Source organism: Lissotriton helveticus, chromosome 6, assembly GCF_964261635.1.
Source record: "Lissotriton helveticus chromosome 6, aLisHel1.1, whole genome shotgun sequence".
Taxonomy (NCBI): Eukaryota; Metazoa; Chordata; class Amphibia; order Caudata; family Salamandridae; genus Lissotriton; species Lissotriton helveticus.
Genome location: NC_136067.1, coordinates 240,525,077 through 240,543,033, shown reverse-complemented (window position 1 = coordinate 240,543,033; position 17,957 = coordinate 240,525,077). Strand labels below are relative to the sequence as shown.

General features: G+C 42.4%; 1 long non-coding RNA gene across 1 annotated transcript in view; it reads left to right on the top strand.

The window, feature by feature from the left end:
- LOC144761314 (uncharacterized) overlaps positions 1-12,844 on the top strand; it is a 156,287-nt gene extending 143,443 nt beyond the window's left edge. The window contains exon 4 of the long non-coding RNA XR_013595670.1: positions 12,790-12,844. This is a non-coding gene — a long non-coding RNA (uncharacterized LOC144761314). The remainder of the gene's footprint in view (positions 1-12,789) is intronic.
- The last annotated feature ends 5,113 nt before the right edge of the window (positions 12,845-17,957 follow it).

Below are 17,957 nucleotides of genomic sequence, written 5' to 3'. Positions count from 1 at the left end.
CTCAGACTTAGTTTTGGCAATAAGTGAATCTAAGTTATCTTGAATCATACGTTCTAAACCTGTGTTGATATAAATACCTAGATACTTCAGGTGGTCCACTTTCCATTGAAAATTATAGTCCAAATTAGCTGTTTTCATTGTACCCCTGGACAATGGGAGAGCTTCACTCCTATTCCAATTGACTTTGTAGCCAAAAATGATTGAAAAGCGAGAAATGGTAGACATGAGTGTCGGAAGTGAAGTAGGCAGATTAGTAAGTGTGAGCAATATGTCATCTGCATAAAGAAGTATTTTTGAGATCCCTGCTGGTGTAGGAATGCCTGCTATTTGTGAACACTGTCTTATTGCCACAGCCAGTGGTTCAAGTGCAAGAAGGAATAAAAGGGGCAATAAAGGGCAACCCTGGCTGGTTCATCTTTGCACTAAAAAAGATTTTGAAAGGAAACTCCCACAATTCACTTGTGCGGATGGTTTCTCATATAACCATTTGACCGAAGAGATATATTTATTGCCTAATCCCAGCCTGTGTAGTGTATGAAACATATAGCTCCATTCAATACGGTCTAAGGCCCTCTCTGCTTCTAAGGATAAGGCTACTCTGTCTTCTCCAGCATCCTTGGAAAGTGTCACGATTCGCTCCCTGTGTTCTCGTGTCTACCACCAGGGGGCTGAACTGTGGGACTCTCCAGTGTTCTAATATGCTACCTGACACTCCCTTGGATGCATATCTTGACTTCCAGCCATTTGGACACTATTTGGGAATTGACATCCATTCCCAATCCATGCCGGGTTTTGTGAAAGCCAGCCTGCTCAGACTTAAAGCCAGCCTACTCATGCCTGAAACTCCATTACCCAGAATTCCCTGTTCACTGCTTTGTCTCCGCCCCTGCAGGCCACGGATGGGTGGAGGAATTCAGCTCACCTGTGGCTGGCTGCTTCTAGCCTGCTCACACCAGCTGCAAGTCATTACTGTGAGCTCTTTTAAGCCCCAGCTCCCTTCAGGCAAAGGTTGGTCATTGTAGCTGTTTACCGGTGAGACCGATCCTTGTTTCCAGAGCTCCCTGAGCGTTTGCTGTTCTTGTTTCCTGAGCTTTAGTTATGCCTTGTTCCTGACCTGCTGCTGTTTTCCTTGTTCCTTGTTCCTGAATTAGCACTGCCTGCAGTGCTACCCTGACCCCTGAGCCTTAGTATTCCTTGTTCCTGAACTGCAGCAGTTTCCCTTATCCTGAATTAGCACTGCTTGCAGTGCTACCTTGTTTCCTGAGTTCCGGAGCTATAGTTATTCTTTGTTCCTGGGCTTAGCTATTTCTTGTTCCTGATTTTCATTGCTTGCAGTGCTCTCTTGACTCCTTGTATTTACAAAGATACAGGGTTTTAACTCACAGGGAATACTTGCGCTCTGCTAAGTTTATGACTGCCTGTCTGGCTGAATAGTTATAAATGGTGGTGCCACAGGAAAGGGGAAACCCTCTCAACCCCTACAAAGGTATTGAAAACAACACCTGACAATTTGAAAACAAATTCCTATGCACACACAATATCACATTTGACACATAGTAATGTAATCGTTAGTTAGGTCAGTATGATCCTAGAAATTATTCTCCAATTCTTCTGATGAGAGCAATTTTCTCTTTATTGCTCAAGCAATGTCACGCCAGCCGACACGTGTTTCGTCAGAGTTCTGATTGCTCTGACTCTTCAGAGCTTAAATTTAATGATGCCGTGTAATGTACTTGCACTTGACCGGTGTTAATTCCAACCCGGTAGGGGTTTCTAATTGGTTTCTTTCGGTGCAAATCCGCACTCACGTCTTCATAGATCTTTTGAGAAAAGTTTATCTACAATTCAATGCACCGTGATTAAAAAAGCCAAACGAAACAGGAACAATTCTTGTGTTAAGTTATTTCAATCTATTTTGAAAACACAGTCTCAGCGCGAAAAATCTTCTAACATGGTAGTTCTTCGTGTTTACATCTCTTGACTCCTTGTTTCCTGAGCTGTAGCTATTTCCTGTTTCCTTGAACCAGTACTGCCTGCAGTGCTACCTTGACTCCTGAGCTCTAGTAATTTCCCTGTTCCTAAACTAGCACTGCCTGCAGTGCTACCTTGACTCCTTGAAGCTTTAGTGATTCCCTGTTCCTGAACCAGCACTGCCTGCAGTGCTGCCTTGACTCCTGAGCCTTACCTCACTTTTTGTTCCTGCCCCAATACTGCCTTCTATGCTTCTTTGTTTTCTTGATTCCTTAACCTGCACTATTCTAGTATACCCTTGTAGCCTCCCTTTCTGTATATCTGTTTCCAGTCCCTGCCTTACTTCGCATTTCCTTGGATACAGTTCTAATTTGCTGTCTTTCTATTCTGCTGTCTTACTTCTGTTACCTTGTATGTTTGTTACCTGCTTTCTGCCAAGTGTGCCCGATCATTTCCTTCCTTTCCTGTCAAGCACTCCTCCTTGCTAGCTCCTTGTCTATTGTGCTTGTGTTTAGTTCTACCCCTTTGCTGTTACTGCCTTGCGTGTTCCTGTTTGATCGCCAGGATCCGTGGGCACAGCTGACTACCTAGGTGGTGTTTCTTGTTCACTGTGAGTATTGTCTTTGAGTTACATGTATAACATCACCATAGGTATAAGCTCCACAGACCCTGCCTTTGTATCCATATCCTACATGTGGGTATTTGCAGTCAGTATCTGTAACAGTAATTGTGGGTAAGAAACGTACTGAGCTTCAGTCTTCCCGTGTGGAGCTCCTGAGTGCTTTACCCCACACCCCCCTTTATTGTTAATGTTGTTTCATATATTTGTCTTGCACATTCATCCTGGGTGTAGTTATTCTGAATGCTAAATTGCCTTGTGAGTGCCCTTCCTTTCTGAGTCTTACCCCTCGTTCACTTGTACAGGCTTCCCCTTTGGATCCCTCTTTCTCCTCTAACTCCCTGCATGATCCTGGGCAGCGCTGTACTCCTCTTCCTGTCTACGTTTTCTACCCAGTGCCTAGTCCTTGCCCAAGTCCCTGACTGTGTTCCCCACATACGATTCAGAAAAGGGGGTGGTGATGAACAGAGTGTCTGAATTAAGCAGACCACTCTTACCCAGTCCAAGGATCAGGGCTTGATCCATCACCGTTATTTAGCTCACTGCCCCATCCCAGCTCAGAACCTGGCTATATGTAAATTAGTCTGTCCCTGGCCTAGTGCATCATGGGAACAGGGCAGACCAAACTACCAAGCCAATTCTTCACCAGAAAGGAGACAAGCTACCGGGGACCAATTCTTACTGAGTGTAAGAATTGGCTTTTGTAGTCTGGTCTGCCCTGTTCCCATGATGCACTGGGCCAGGGACAGACTAATTTGCATACAGCCAGGTTCTGAAACTGGGATGGTGCAATGAGCTAAAAAACGGTGTTGGATCTAGCCCTAATCTCTTGACTGGGTGAGAGTACTCTGCTTAATTCAGAGACTCTGTCCATCACCACCCCTTGTTGTAAAATATTTTGTCCACCCTAAGCGTGGAAGGGTATACTCAGATGTGAGTCCCTTGCTCATTGCACCATCAGGATTCAAGCAAGCCGGGCCGAAGACGCCTGAAATGGCAGAAACCGGTCCCCGGAAGCTTGTTTCCTTCCCAGTGTAAGAATTGGCTTTTGTAGTCTGGTCTGCCCTGTTCCCATGATGCACTGGGCCAGGGACAGACTAATTTGCATACAGCCAGGTTCTGAAACTGGGATGGTGCAATGAGCTAAAAACGGGGTTGGATCTAGCCCTGATTTCTTGACTGGGTGAGAGTACTCTGCTTAATTCAGAGACTCTGTCCATCACCACCCCTTGTTGTAAATTATTTTGTCCACCCTAAGCGTGGAAGGGTATACTCAGATGTGAGTCCCTTGCTCATTGCACCATCAGGATTCAAGCAAGCCGGGCCGAAGACGCCTGAAAAGGCAGAAACCGGTCCCCGGAAGCTTGTTTCCTTCCCAGTGTAAGAATTGGCTTTTGTAGTCTGGTCTGCCCTGTTCCCATGATGCACTGGGCCAGGGACAGACTAATTTGCATACAGCCAGGTTCTGAAACTGGGATGGTGCAATGAGCTAAAAAACGGTGTTGGATCTAGCCCTGATCTCTTGACTGGGTGAGAGTACTCTGCCTAATTCAGAGACTCTGTCCATCACCACCCCTTGTTGTAAATTATTTTGTCCACCCTAAGCGTGGAAGGGTATACTCAGATGTGAGTCCCTTGCTCATTGCACCATCAGGATTCAAGCAAGCCGGGCCGAAGACGCCTGAAATGGCAGAAACCGGTCCCCGGAAGCTTGTTTCCTTCCCAGTGTAAGAATTGGCTTTTGTAGTCTGGTCTGCCCTGTTCCCATGATGCACTGGGCCAGGGACAGACTAATTTGCATACAGCCAGGTTCTGAAACTGGGATGGTGCAATGAGCTAAAAAACGGTGTTGGATCTAGCCCTGATCTCTTGACTGGGTGAGAGTACTCTGCTTAATTCAGAGACTCTGTCCATCACCACCCCTTGTTGTAAATTATTTTGTCCACCCTAAGCGTGGAAGGGTATACTCAGATGGGAGTCCCTTGCTCATTGCACCATCAGGATTCAAGCAAGCCGGGCCGAAGACGCCTGAAATGGCAGAAACCGGTCCCCGGAAGCTTGTTTCCTTCCCAGTGTAAGAATTGGGTTTTGTAGTCTGGTCTGCCCTGTTCCCATGATGCACTGGGCCAGGGACAGACTAATTTGCATACAGCCAGGTTCTGAAACTGGGATGGTGCAATGAGCTAAAAAACGGTGTTGGATCTAGCCCTGATCTCTTGACTGGGTGAGAGTACTCTGCTTAATTCAGAGACTCTGTCCATCACCACCCCTTGTTGTAAATTATTGTGTTCCCCACATAGTCCCGGACAGTCCCTGACAGAAAGCCAGAATATGTGAGCTAAACTGCATACATGGTTACGAGAGTTTCTGCCTGTATGAGTTTAGCGATAACTTGTATGAGTTTTTTGGCAAGAATGGTGTCTAACAACTTTGAATCTGTATTCAGAAGGGAAATTGGTCGATAGCTACTGCAGTATAATGGATCTTTCGCAGGCTAGGGAAGGACCGTTATGATGACTTTATTTGTGAAAGAGGAGAGGCTCCCAGTTTCCTTTGCTTCGTTATAGGCATCATAAAGGGTGTCTGTTGCTTCTGGTTTTAACCAGTGGTAAAATTCCCCAGGTGCTTTATTGTATGGAAGATTGGAGAGTGCTTGGGCAATTTCATCCTTTGTTATTTCACCTGCTAGTATGAGCAGATTCTGTTAATTGAGTCATAGGAGTGTTATTTTATCAAAAGATTATCGATCTTTGTGGTGATCATCATCAACCACTGAGCCATGTAACTTCTCATAATAATCTGCAAATGTATTAGCTATTTCCTGAGTCTTAGTTATAAGCTTACCTTCTCAATTATAAATAGCAGGAATAGGTGTCATAGCTTCTCTCTGTTTTAACCCATTAACCGCGGCGGTAATTTCGCCGCGGTGATGGCGTTTCCGTGCGCGGGTGGGGCCGCGTCGGCCGTTGGACGTGCGCAGCACTACGAAGGTAGAGCTCGCGACGGCCAACGGCAGCACGCAACGGGTTAGTCATGCCGTTGATACACAACCAGCTTTTTCTTCTTGTAAGTAATTTCGACCCTAAAGTCTATATACATATATTCTGCTTTCAAAGTATATAGTGTATTAAGCTACATTTTAGCCTTTTCCAATCTACATCTGGAAGCTTCGGTTGGATTGGTAAAATGAGCATGTGTCAGGGTTTTGATATCATTTTCTAAAATAGTCTGTTGTTCTGTTCTACGTTTATTGGCTATGGCAGAATCTCCCATTATTTGCCCCCGAATGGTGGCTTTTGCAGTAGCCCATAAAAGTTGTGATGAAGAAACAGAACCTTTGTTGTCTTTCATATAAGTAGTCAAATGTAATTGTAATTGTGATTTTTCTGTAAGTTTTTATATCAGGATATGTTTAAACGCCATGGTTTCCTGCAAGGGCGTTTCAGGGCTTTATACTGCTAGGGGCATGATCTGAAAGTGCAATTTCTAAAATGCCACCATCAAGTACTTGTGGTATGATAGAATGTGAAATAAGGTAGTAGGTTATTCTTGAATAGGAATCATGTACTGCAGAGTGATATGTAAACCCCTTATCTGAAGGATGTAGGAAATGCCAAATGTCATTCAACCCATAATCTTCACGGATGTCTCCCAGGATCGCTCTATCTCTTCCATGTGTCATGTCTAGGGGGCCTGTTCTGTCTAAGATCACATCCGGGGCAAGATTCCAGTCATCCTCCAAAGCTATTTTGAAAACTCCCATCTCTGTTAGAATTCTGTTTAGATGAAGGAAAAAAGGATCTGTGTTTCCAGTGGGGGCATAGATAGAACCCACTCCTAATATGATTTTAAGCTTGGCTAAAACAAACTGACCATCTTCATCTGACCAGGACTGTAATATTTGACATTTCAGTTTTTTCTGCATCAAAATGGCTACAACAAATTTTTCTAGTAATTGTATGGGATATAGGAACTCCCAATGTGTGAGAAGGGGGTTTGCAGCTGTAAAGAATCTGGCCTACCCAATCTTGTTTTAATTTTTCTGATTCTATACCGGATAGATGTGTCTCTTGAATGAGAGCACTATCTGTATGTTTGGAGGCTAAATAGAAAATATTCTTCTTTTTTTTAATGTAATTAGTAAAGCCATTGAGATTGATGGACACAATGTGCATAGGACTAGTTGTCATGATACTGACTGGAAATGTTATAGTATGTTTGTATTGTGTGAGAATGGATCAAAGGGTAAAAAGGGAAAGGAAGGTTGATAAATGATGTGGGAAATGTGGAAATGGAAAATTAATAAAGCGGAAAAAAAAACTATACAGAGTATAATTAACTCGAAACCAATATGTGCAAGTATAATCTCAAAATATTGCTAATATTAAACTCTAATTGGTGTAAGTACACCATTCTAACTGCTAGAAAGGAAAAGAACACTACAGATCAAACAATTTATGTCTTACGTCGGTGGGTCTAAACATCAATGCGAGATGCAGACTCTGCAGGGGGGAAAAGAAAAACAAACTTGGCAAACAGATTATAAAAAGAACCATGCCATGGAATTATAAAGTCCATCTAGGAGATTTTCATATACAAATACAGTTTGAGATATACATGGTATATTGAACATCAATGTAGGAGAAAAGAAAATGAATCATATCCATGAGAGGTAATAACTGCTGTAAAATAGTAATACAATTATATTAGTATATAGCATGATATATACTCAACTAGCTAGAAGAAGCAACAGTGGAAGGTTTAGCATCCGATACCTTATCAAAAGACATGGATGACTTCAGAGGTAATCTCGATTTGTCTCTGGAAATTTCCTGTGTGAGTACTTCTACACAGGTGACCACTTTATCTCTGTCAGACTGTTTCTTAAAGGTACGGACATGTAATCTACCAGCACAGTGGCTTTGAGGATCATTCTGTAATTGAAGTTGACTGTTCATAGTTGTTTCAGTCAAGGGTGAAGGTGTTAAGTCCATTGGTTGGTCCTCTAAACTGTCCAGAAAGTGTACTAGATCCTCGGGCTCTGTGTAATCCCCTGATTTCCCATCCATTGTGATCCACATTGTAGCAGGTTCTGAAAGACCATATTTAATATCCCATTTCTGAAGTCTTGAAGTTGCAGGAATGCTTTTTGCTTGTCATTTGTTTCAGTGGAGAAGTCCGCAGCAATAAATACTTTATGGCCTACCAAGTCATAAGGACCATGTTTATGAGCAGCTGTTATTGACGGACCTGCTCATGACGCAGGAGACACACCATAGGGTCTAGGTGTATATTCAAGGGTTAAAGTGAAAGCTCTTGACCGAATCCTGTGAGCTCTCTCCAACTCAAGGGGATGCTCAAAAGTAGCCACGGTATTAAGGTTAGTAGCAAGCTCTTCACATTTTTATTATTTTCCATTTTTTCTGGAATTCCATAAAAGCAAACTTTATTTCTGCAAGCCCTGGCATCCAGAGCTATTACTTTATTTTTTAAATGCCAGATATCTGGACCCCAATACTCTGCGTTATCTAATCTTTCTTCCCAGAGGGTGGTTTGTTTATCTAGAGTTTCCGCTTTGGTATGAAAAGAGTTTAGGTCCATCCTTATTGACTTAATACTGTCATGAGATGTGAGATTTTGACCTCCATAGAGCCCAATTGTTGTCCAACAGCAGAGATCTCTTTTAAAATAAGGTCCATGGAAGCAGTTTCTTGTGGGACAGTAGTAGAAGTACCCGAACGTAGAGTGTTCCCTACTACTTGTGTAAACAAAGGCTTTCTATTAGGTTTTCCACTGGTCAAACTGTTATACTTCAGTGTTAGAGAAGACGAGAAATAAGTACTGCCTAGTAAACAATTATGATATCCAGTCGCCTCACAAAGTAGTTAGGTAGTAACACTATAAACAAAAAGAAATATTTGGATATGGACAGACTTCTAGGATTCTCAAATAATATGGCAGCATGTTTTCAAACAAGGGGTGCTGAAAAACAGTCTACCAGAAATGTCACACAGCTTTCCCCTGTGTATCTAAGTTTGCTCTGCACCCTTTGCTGGTAGGAATTTCCTTGCCCACTTAAATGTGAACCAGAGTCTAAGCTGTCATACCTCAGGTTTGAAAGTTCTCATATGCTTCCCCAGCGCCATGTGAGAAGTACAACAGCAATTCAAAAACACCCAACAGCCTTTCCACTTCAAGAAAGGGAATTCCACGTAACTCCTCAGATTCAGGTTGTGTTTCAGTGGTTGCTGAAAAACAATCACCCAGCAATCAGAAATGTCACACAGCTTTCCCCTGCTGTGTTCCCTGACATTTTTCAGACTTCTGGGATTCTAAAGACTATGGCTGCATGTTTTCAAATAAGGGTTGCTGAAAAATACAGTATTAGCCCTGCCAAGCCAAATTCCCTCTATGCTCTCTGCTGATAGGAATTCCCACGTTATACAGCAGACTCTAAGCTGTCAATACGTCAGAGATGAAAGTTCTCATATGCTTCCCCTGTGTTGTGTGAGAAGTAGAACAGCAGTTCAAAAACAGGCAGCAGTCTTTCCACTTCAAGAAAGGGGATTTTTCTTAACTCTTTAGAATCAAGCTGTTTTGTTTCCTGATATAATGAGTCATTTTTCACAGACTCACTCAGCTTCATAAATGGTGCTCTTATTTTTCCTCCACACACTCTGCTGACAGGAAAACTCCTGCCCTTCTCCTCTGCCAGTGTGAAGAGTTCAAACAGAGTTCAAGAGTAATTAAATTCCCCTGAAGCAGCCTCAGTGTTTAAAAGCAAGGAAAGTCACTTATCTCTTGAGCAGCTGACTGTTTCTTGACAGAATGAGTTGTGAGGCTCAGCTGAAGGAAAGACTGGTTCTTCAGGACTTCATTGAAAAACTTGGTTAAACTGTAATTTAAAATAACCTCAAAGTTATGTGGCTGTTGTCTCATTCATGTTGCTGTCATTCTGGCTCCAGGGACACCTGTTGGCAGCTGTGTGGAAGAATTCTCCCCTCCGTAGTCTCGGAGGTCTACAAAGAGGTGGTCATTTCAGTCGGCGGCCGGACTTCGCCCCCCTCGGGTGTCCATCCTGAGTAATAAACAGCCAACACTTGGACTACAGCATATATGATGCATTCTTATTATCCCTGAAATAGGAGCTGCACAGCCGAACACTTCCACAAACCACTCCCCCAGCTTCCATAAACCAATTAGGAAGCCTAAATAGTAGTGAGGAGGCAAAGGGAGTGCTTCAATTGTTGCCATGCAATGCACTGTGTTGATATCGACCAGCTCTGCTCCATATCTTTATGTGAATAGCTCTGTGCTGACCCCACCCTGTGCCAAAGTATAAATGCCCCATTTAAAATAGAACCATTGCCATTTTGTTTTGCCACTCCCATCAGGCTGACATTACTTTCCTTGAGTGTGCCCCCCGGGGGCGAGCAATAGTCCTCGCCTGGCCAACACATTTATTTATTTATTTTCTGTGCATTTTTACATACCGCAAACTTTACCCGAAGTTGTCAAAGAGCTTTACAATAGAACCAGTTCCATTACATAAGGACTTCAGAGTACAATAATTACATAAAAGATACGAAACAGATAAACTCTAAATTCACAAAAGAAGGGTAGTATAGACATATGTCTACTACAGATACTAGTGGTACATATATACACATTACAAATTCACTCAAGATTACATTTTAAGGAAAGTTGAAGAGATTAGAGTTGAACAAATATATATTATATATTTACACAACATGATCTTCTCGCCATTGCTGGGGTGCTTGCATTGCTCAATCAGCCAGTTTATCAGGGTGCACTCACAAGCTCTGTTCTTGGGCCTGGAAAGATCCCAGAGCTGGTGCTGGCCATCGGTGTAGAAGGCTGCATGATGGTGGACGAAGGTGGTTGCTGCAGTCTGCAGGTAGATCCTGCGCTGCACGGGGAATCAAGCCAGGTTGTAGACATCTTGCCCAAGATGGGCCTAGCAGAGCGGTCAGGCCTCCGAAAGGGCCCCAGATGCACCAGGAGGACTCCGACCTCACCCCTACCTCCAAAAAAGAGAATTGGTAATCACTCTTACGGGGAGCACGAAGCAGTGAGTGCTTCTTTTGAAGCTGCTCCATGGTCATTCTCTCCCTTTTGTCTCCTCCTGATGCTAGTAGAGCCACGCCCCCCTCGCTCGTGAACAACAGGCGTCAGGGGTGGCGAGAATTAACTCATTGACCCATTTTACCGCTTCTTAAAACATTTCATAGTATTTCATGTAATGGAAATACATTTCATAGCCATATAATAAATGCACCTTACTAAAACAGAAACCGTTAACTTTCATTTTGGCTTAAGTGAAGCACCCCCCTTGTTCCCCTCTCTTATTATCGCATAACGATATACCATTTAGTAGCAACATTATTGAGCATAGAGCTGTAAGATCAAAGATTGGATTTCCCACTTTAAGGTTTTCTTGAATCACACCAGTGGAGCCGGGATGATTTTCAAATTGGTGGTGCTGTCATCAATACTACAGAAACAAGACGATGGATGGAATGCTGAATCAATCTCAGCCACTGGCAATCCCTCGGGCTGCATCCCAGTCCATCACTTTTTGCCCACCTTGCCAGCTCAGTTTGTACCCAGAATTTGCAAATCAGCTTTTAACCTGCTCCTCATAATAAAAATCCAGCCTGATCACCAGGCCCGATCCCCCCTGAACTGGAACACAGGCAACCTAGGGCCGGTGTTACCCTCTTTAGCCAGGTATAGCTTGGTTCCAGTGGCACCGTGATCCCAGGACGCACATTTGGGCATACCTGGTGCACTTGGGCAATCAAATACAAAAACAACAAGGTGCTGCTTGATGAGCAAAATAACGATGTGTTGGAGTGCTACCCTGAGCTATTGCAAGTGGTTAGATTTATTTCAAGCAGCCTCCCATCACATTTAGTGTGTGCCATCAACATTGCATCACTGAAGTCATAGGGATTATGAAACTTTTAAGTGTTCTACTTAGAACAAGTGTAGCCAATGAGCCAAGCCCATATAGCAGGAGAGTAGTAAGATGTAGTGTATTGCCGGTGGTGCATTTTTTTAACACACTGTCACACATACTACTAAAGCCCGATGCACTGTCATTTACAGACAGCACATTTTCCATTGAAATGGCCAAATATTTGCACAGATAAAACTATATAGCACACAAATGGTAATGGGTGGAAATTAAATGTTGTTGACATCCTACAGCCTTTCCTTCCAGACTCCCTGTCCCCCAGCAAGATTGCCACATTGTTCACTTCACAGAATCCTCTCAGTTTACAGTCAAAGAAAGAAAACACCAATCTTGTATTAAAAGAATAAGCAGCAATATGGCAGAAGACATAGACTAGAATTTGACCATTGTTTTTTAACACAAATCCTACGTAATAAGATAGAAACAACATTTCATGACATCTTAAATTATTCTTTCACATTCTGAACTCCAGCATGTTTTTAGAGGGTGCTGCAGCACCTCTTTCACTCCTACTTCCAACACATATGAGTCACACTTCCATTAATCCAGTTGAACCTCGATTTGAATGGCACCACTAAAGGTCTTGCCTTCTAAACGTACAACCTCTGACCAAGATATGAATTCAATATTAAAGTGAGTCCACTGTTCACACCAGTCCAGAATCCTGAGCGTAAAACAATTTAATGCCTGGAGAAGCAAGAGTGTAGATAGTGAATCTATCTGATCGATTCTTTTCAGTGTTGTGGTGGGAAACATCCTTTACAACGCAACTTTTACCATGCAGTGCTTTCACGACGCAACTTTTACAACGCAAACCATTACAACGCATTGAGCTGGAGGGGGGTGCTCTAGGATAGGGAATAGATTTAATTTACTATCCAACACCTTCCCTACTATCCACGGGGACTGGAGTTGGAATAGTAAATTAAACTATTCACTATCCAGCACCCCAAAGCGCTATGCATTGTAAAGGCATGCGTTGTAAATACCGCGTTGTAAAGGCATGCGTGGTAAAAGCATGCGTTGTAATGTCATACATCCGTTGTGGTACACCGGAGTGTGGTTGCAGGCCCTTAATATGACTTCGAGAGGCAGCATGCAATACTGTGGAATGAACACGCTTAGTTAAACATGTCACTATAGTGATAATGGAATACAAAACACATTTCATGCTAACGGCAAATGTGCTTTATTTCAGAAACGCAGTGTTGTGGAAACAAAACAGAACCGCATCTTCACAAGAACAAAACGTGATGGTAAGGTCCTACTCTCCTCCAACTAGTTATGTAAATAAACAATAAAACTCTTAAAGTTGTCCTATAATTTAAACGTTCTTGGGTTCATTCATTACAAGCTTGCCCGAAGGTCTCTAATTTTCTATGATGAGGGTTCGATGGTAGAGATGAAGAGAAGGTGGACTGTATGTGTAGAGAAAATGATGTGATATTCTTGTGGTTGCTTTATAGTCTTATGTTATTAAGTAAAACAAGGTATCATGCTGTTGCACCTGATTTACAAAACATTTCTTTAAACCTATGTGTAAAAAGTTACATTGAGGTTATATTCTCTTAAACTTGATTACAGATTTAAAATTTGTATATATATTATGGTTTGAAATTCCACTTAAAATCTATTAAAGAGTGCAAGTATGGCAGATTTTCTGCTGTACTTAGGGCCCCGATTCCAATCTCACTAGGAAAGTACTCCATAAGACTCAGATCCGGAAGGCTTTACTAGTGAATCACTCTGTGTGAGCGTGACCGAACGAGTATGATGCAGCCGTATGCTGATGGGCTTCATTCGCTCGGACTCCCATTGAACTCTATGGTAGCCTGTATACCGACGCGTACACAGGCTCCCATAGCAAAAAAGGGGTGGGTGGGGAAAAGTGTACACCCTGTGGCGGGCACTGCATGTCGCCTGCCACACTGTGCATTCTTGGATCAGGGGGACCCATGCGCACCCTCCCTTGACCAATGGGGAGGACTCCGGGTGAAGGGGGGCCGGCTGCCATTTTGTCTCGCTGAGACCGAGTCAAAATGGCTCTCCGAATCGTGCAACGTACTCGCTCGTTCGGAATCTGAGTCCAATGTGCAACATGATTCGGGTCCGGAAAGACAGATTCGGGTTTGGAAACGATTCGTCTGTCACAGACGAGATCTTCACATCGTACGAATACATTCAGAATGGAGGACGATTCGAATGGAAACAGTGGCTCCTAATCAGATTTGGTCATTCCGGATCCCATCAGAGGCCCTTCCGACCAAGATCGGAATTGGCCCTTAGTGTAGAGTAGAAGTTCCGAGGGGAGTGGGAGAGGATTGACATGTCAACTGCATGATCCACCTATGGAGTGGAAATTGTGTGCATATCGATAAACCTTATGAATGACCATGTACATGTGCCATCCACTCCCAACGCCACCAGAATATCATGTAAATCTACTCTGACAATAGGAAGGAATAAACATGTGTTGTTTATATGCATAGCTGCTAAGGTTTCAGATTGCTATGTGTGACATTTTTATAAATTCGGTGTACTTATGAGTGCCATTTCAACAACTATGAGTAACACTCACAAGCAAAATCAAGCAATGAAGAGGAGTTTATGTAGACTGAATAAATGCTATAAATAACCAAGTGTTAACTGTATACATTCCTGGTGTGGAGCACATTTCTATACAATAATTTCCCCCTGTGTGTTATCTTGTTCTGTGCACAACATGAAAATAGCCTTGTGTTTAGAGTTTGTGTCTCTGCCTCATGCCTGCACTCAGCAATGCTACAGAGTGTGCTTTGTATGAGGCTGTTTGTGTGACAGCACTCAGCAAAGGGCACGAATAGTGAAGTGAAGGTCGTAGTGTGTGTGTCTGGCTATCCTAATAAGGCACATAGAGTAAATGTCTGGGCCTCCCTGCTCCTCCCTGGCAACCAATCAAGTAGCATTAGTCTACTCCAGGGCTTCTCTGTCACACGTGCAGCCGGGCCAAGTCTCCCAGGATGTGTGAGGCCACATCTCCTCAGTGTAATCCTCATAATTATACACAACAGGAAGACCTTTTCTCTAAGTTTATTGTCAGTTTAAAACAACATGACTTCAAATAATGCCATAACCTTTTCAACTGCCTGTCCCCACATTCCACACCCTCCAACCTTCAAATCCCAATAGTCCTTCGGGCTAGCATTTTCCCGACTTTAAAATGGCAGCAGTGTTTGTGTGTAGTGTCTCTTTACAGTATTAAAAGTTCAGGCTGATATTTGCCTGAATTCAAAATGGCCATTAGAGTAGCATTTTTTACACTACCCACACACTAGCGTTCATCACATCTGCCTGCTGGAGGAGTTGAATGCACGTGCACAAAGTTTAGTGAGAAAAACGATATTTCCAAAAATTACATTTTTTTACTTTCTTTTGTGGCTCATATGCAAAGTGCGCTGCGCTGGGTCAAGTCAAGTCAACTACTCACTGCACTCTGCCACTCACTACACTCTTTTTTTTTTCAGTTTAATAAAGTTTTTTATTAAGCATAAGAAAAATGATACATCATAATATCACAACATAAGATAACACAAAGTCAATAGGAGATAATCATGAAAGACACTTTTTGAGAATAGAAAAAGAAAAACGGTAAAGTAAAATCATGTAATTTGAAGAAAAATCTTATAGAGAGGAAAAAAGAAAAAGAATGAAAGAGAAAAAGAGGAGGAGAGAAAGAGAAAGGAGGGAAGGGGGGTTAAGGGGGGGGAGAAGAGGATAAGAAGGTGGAGAAAGGTAGCCAAGTAAGATCAGACTTAATTTTTAAGGTGACAGACGAAGAAGAAGCAATAGCAATTCTATGCTCATCACACACAAAATTCCACCAAGTCTGCACAGACAATTTAGAGTTATCCTTCCAGCAAGACAGGATTACTTTGTATGCAGTTGCAATGAATAGGTCAAACAATTTTGCATTATAAGAGTGTAAGTCCAAAACATCAGATATAGAACCTAGAAAAATATGCAACGATGAAAATGGTTCAGAAAAGTGAAAAATACGCATACAGTATTTCCAAACTGATTTCCAAAAGGTGAGAACTCGTGGGCATTCAAATAAGAGGTGTTTGAGTGTGCCTGGGTGAGATGAACAGGACCAACAAAGGGGAGAGGAGGAAGGGGAGAATTTGGTAATGTGTACTGGGGTAAACAGAACTCTGTGGTAAATGAAAAAAAGTGATTGAGTAATACGGGCCGAAACCGAAGTCTTAAACAGTTTGGACCATAATCGATTCCAAGTATCAATAGATAACGATAAAGAGAAATCAGTTTCCCAAGCAACTTCATGAACAGTTTTAGGTCTAGGACCAACATTCTCTACTAACATTTTATAAATCAACACAGCTTTGGGTATTTGTTGAGTAAACAACGGGTAAAGAGGGGTGGAAGGAGTAAGGGAAGGAAGGGTATCAAACGAAGGCAGGGTAGATAGGTGAGACACAATGGCATTCGTAATAATATCATATTCATTACGATGTTGTACAGATAAATCAAACTTAGTTAGCATTTCATCAAATGAAATAACGGATGAATCTGAAAAGAATTGATAGACAAACATAATATCCTTTTCTTTCCAATATTTGAAGTAGAAAGATTTACCCTTGTATTTAAGATATTTGTTGTACCAAATACTGGAGGAAAGAAAAATCTGTAAGGGCGATGAGTCTTTTGAAAAAATATTGTGTAGCAGTGTATGGGAATATTTCAACACAGGGTAATGCGTCAAAAATGAGCAGTTGGACATAAAAAGTGATTGTTGAAAAGTGAAATCCTTTAACAAAGATCTCTCAACTACAATCCATCTGGGTAATGGGGTATCAGTAAAATCAAACGCCAATGAAAAGGCTTGTTTTAGTAAAAAGGCCGTATGGTATGATTGGAAGTCAGGGAAGCGAACTCCCCCTTCAGATTTAGGGCGTATAAGTTTTTGTAGGGAAATGCGGGGTCGTTTATTGTTCCACAAAAATTTAGAGCAGATGGAGTTTAGCTTATTAAAATACAATTTAGGGATCTGTACAGGAAGCATGGAAACAGTGTATAAAATATGTGGGGAAATCATCATTTTGATGGTGTCTAAGCGACCCCACCATGAAAGGAAAAGAGGAGACCACGTCTGAAGGAGTGATTGAATTTTTTGAGTAAGGGAGGTAAAGGTCATTTTGAGTGTGTCACGCAGGGTGGAGGAGAACCAAATACCCAGGTATTTGATCTTGGAGGGACACCATGCAAAATCTGTGGAAGCAAACATATATTGGTAACAGGATGAGTTAAGGGGTAGGACTTCCGTTTTGGAGAGATTAAGTTTATAACCAGAAACAGATGAATATACGCGGACTTCTTCTAAAAATGGAGGAAGGGAGGAGACAGGGTTAGCCATGTAGACCAGAACATCATCGGCGTAGGCCGAGAGTTTCGTCTCAATCGAGGAATGTGTGAATCCCTGAATGAGGGGATTAGAGCGGATTTTAATAAGGAAGGGCTCTAGGCAAAGAATAAAAAGTAAAGGGGAGAGAGGACAGCCTTGTCTCGTTCCTCTGGATAAAGGGAAAAACTTAGAGAATTGATTATTAACAAAAACACTGGCGCGGGGAGCAGAGTAAAGGAGTCTAACCAGGGAAATGAAATGAGGACCAAACCCAAACCAATGCAATGCCTTAAACATGAATTTCCAATTAATTCGATCAAACGCTTTCTCAGCGTCAAGGGAAAGGGCAGCTAAAGGGGCCTTAAAACGGTTGCTGTGGGAGATAATATTTGTAAAAACACGGGCATTGTCTGCAGCAAGTCTCCCTTTTACGAAGCCAACTTGATCGGTCGTGATTAACAGAGGAATAAGGGATTCTAGTCGGGCAGCTAGGATTTTGGCAAAAATTTTACAGTCGTAATTAATAAGGGAAATGGGGCGATAATTTTTGCAAAGGGAATGGTCCTTGTCCGGTTTGGGAATGATGATTATAAGGGCATCCAAAAATGTACCTGACGCTTTGGCATTTGCAATAAAGGAGTTAAAAAGTTGTAAAAGGTGAGGAACAAAAATGGAATGCAAGTTGGCATAAAATTCGATAGGGAGACCATCTGGGCCAGGGGCTTTCGCTTTCTTAAGGAAGGTAATAGCCTTAAGTATTTCCTGAGGGGTAATGTCAGCTTCTAATTGCTGAAATTCAGTAGGAAGTGCTGGAGGAGGGGGAAGGCCTTCAAAGAAACGAGAGAGATCCTCATCACCAGGCAGTGTATCATCTGTATATAAGAGTTTATAATAATCATGAAAGACCTTTGCAATATCCTCATCAGAGGAGACCTTTGTATTAGTGTGTTCATTAAGAATAGAGCCAA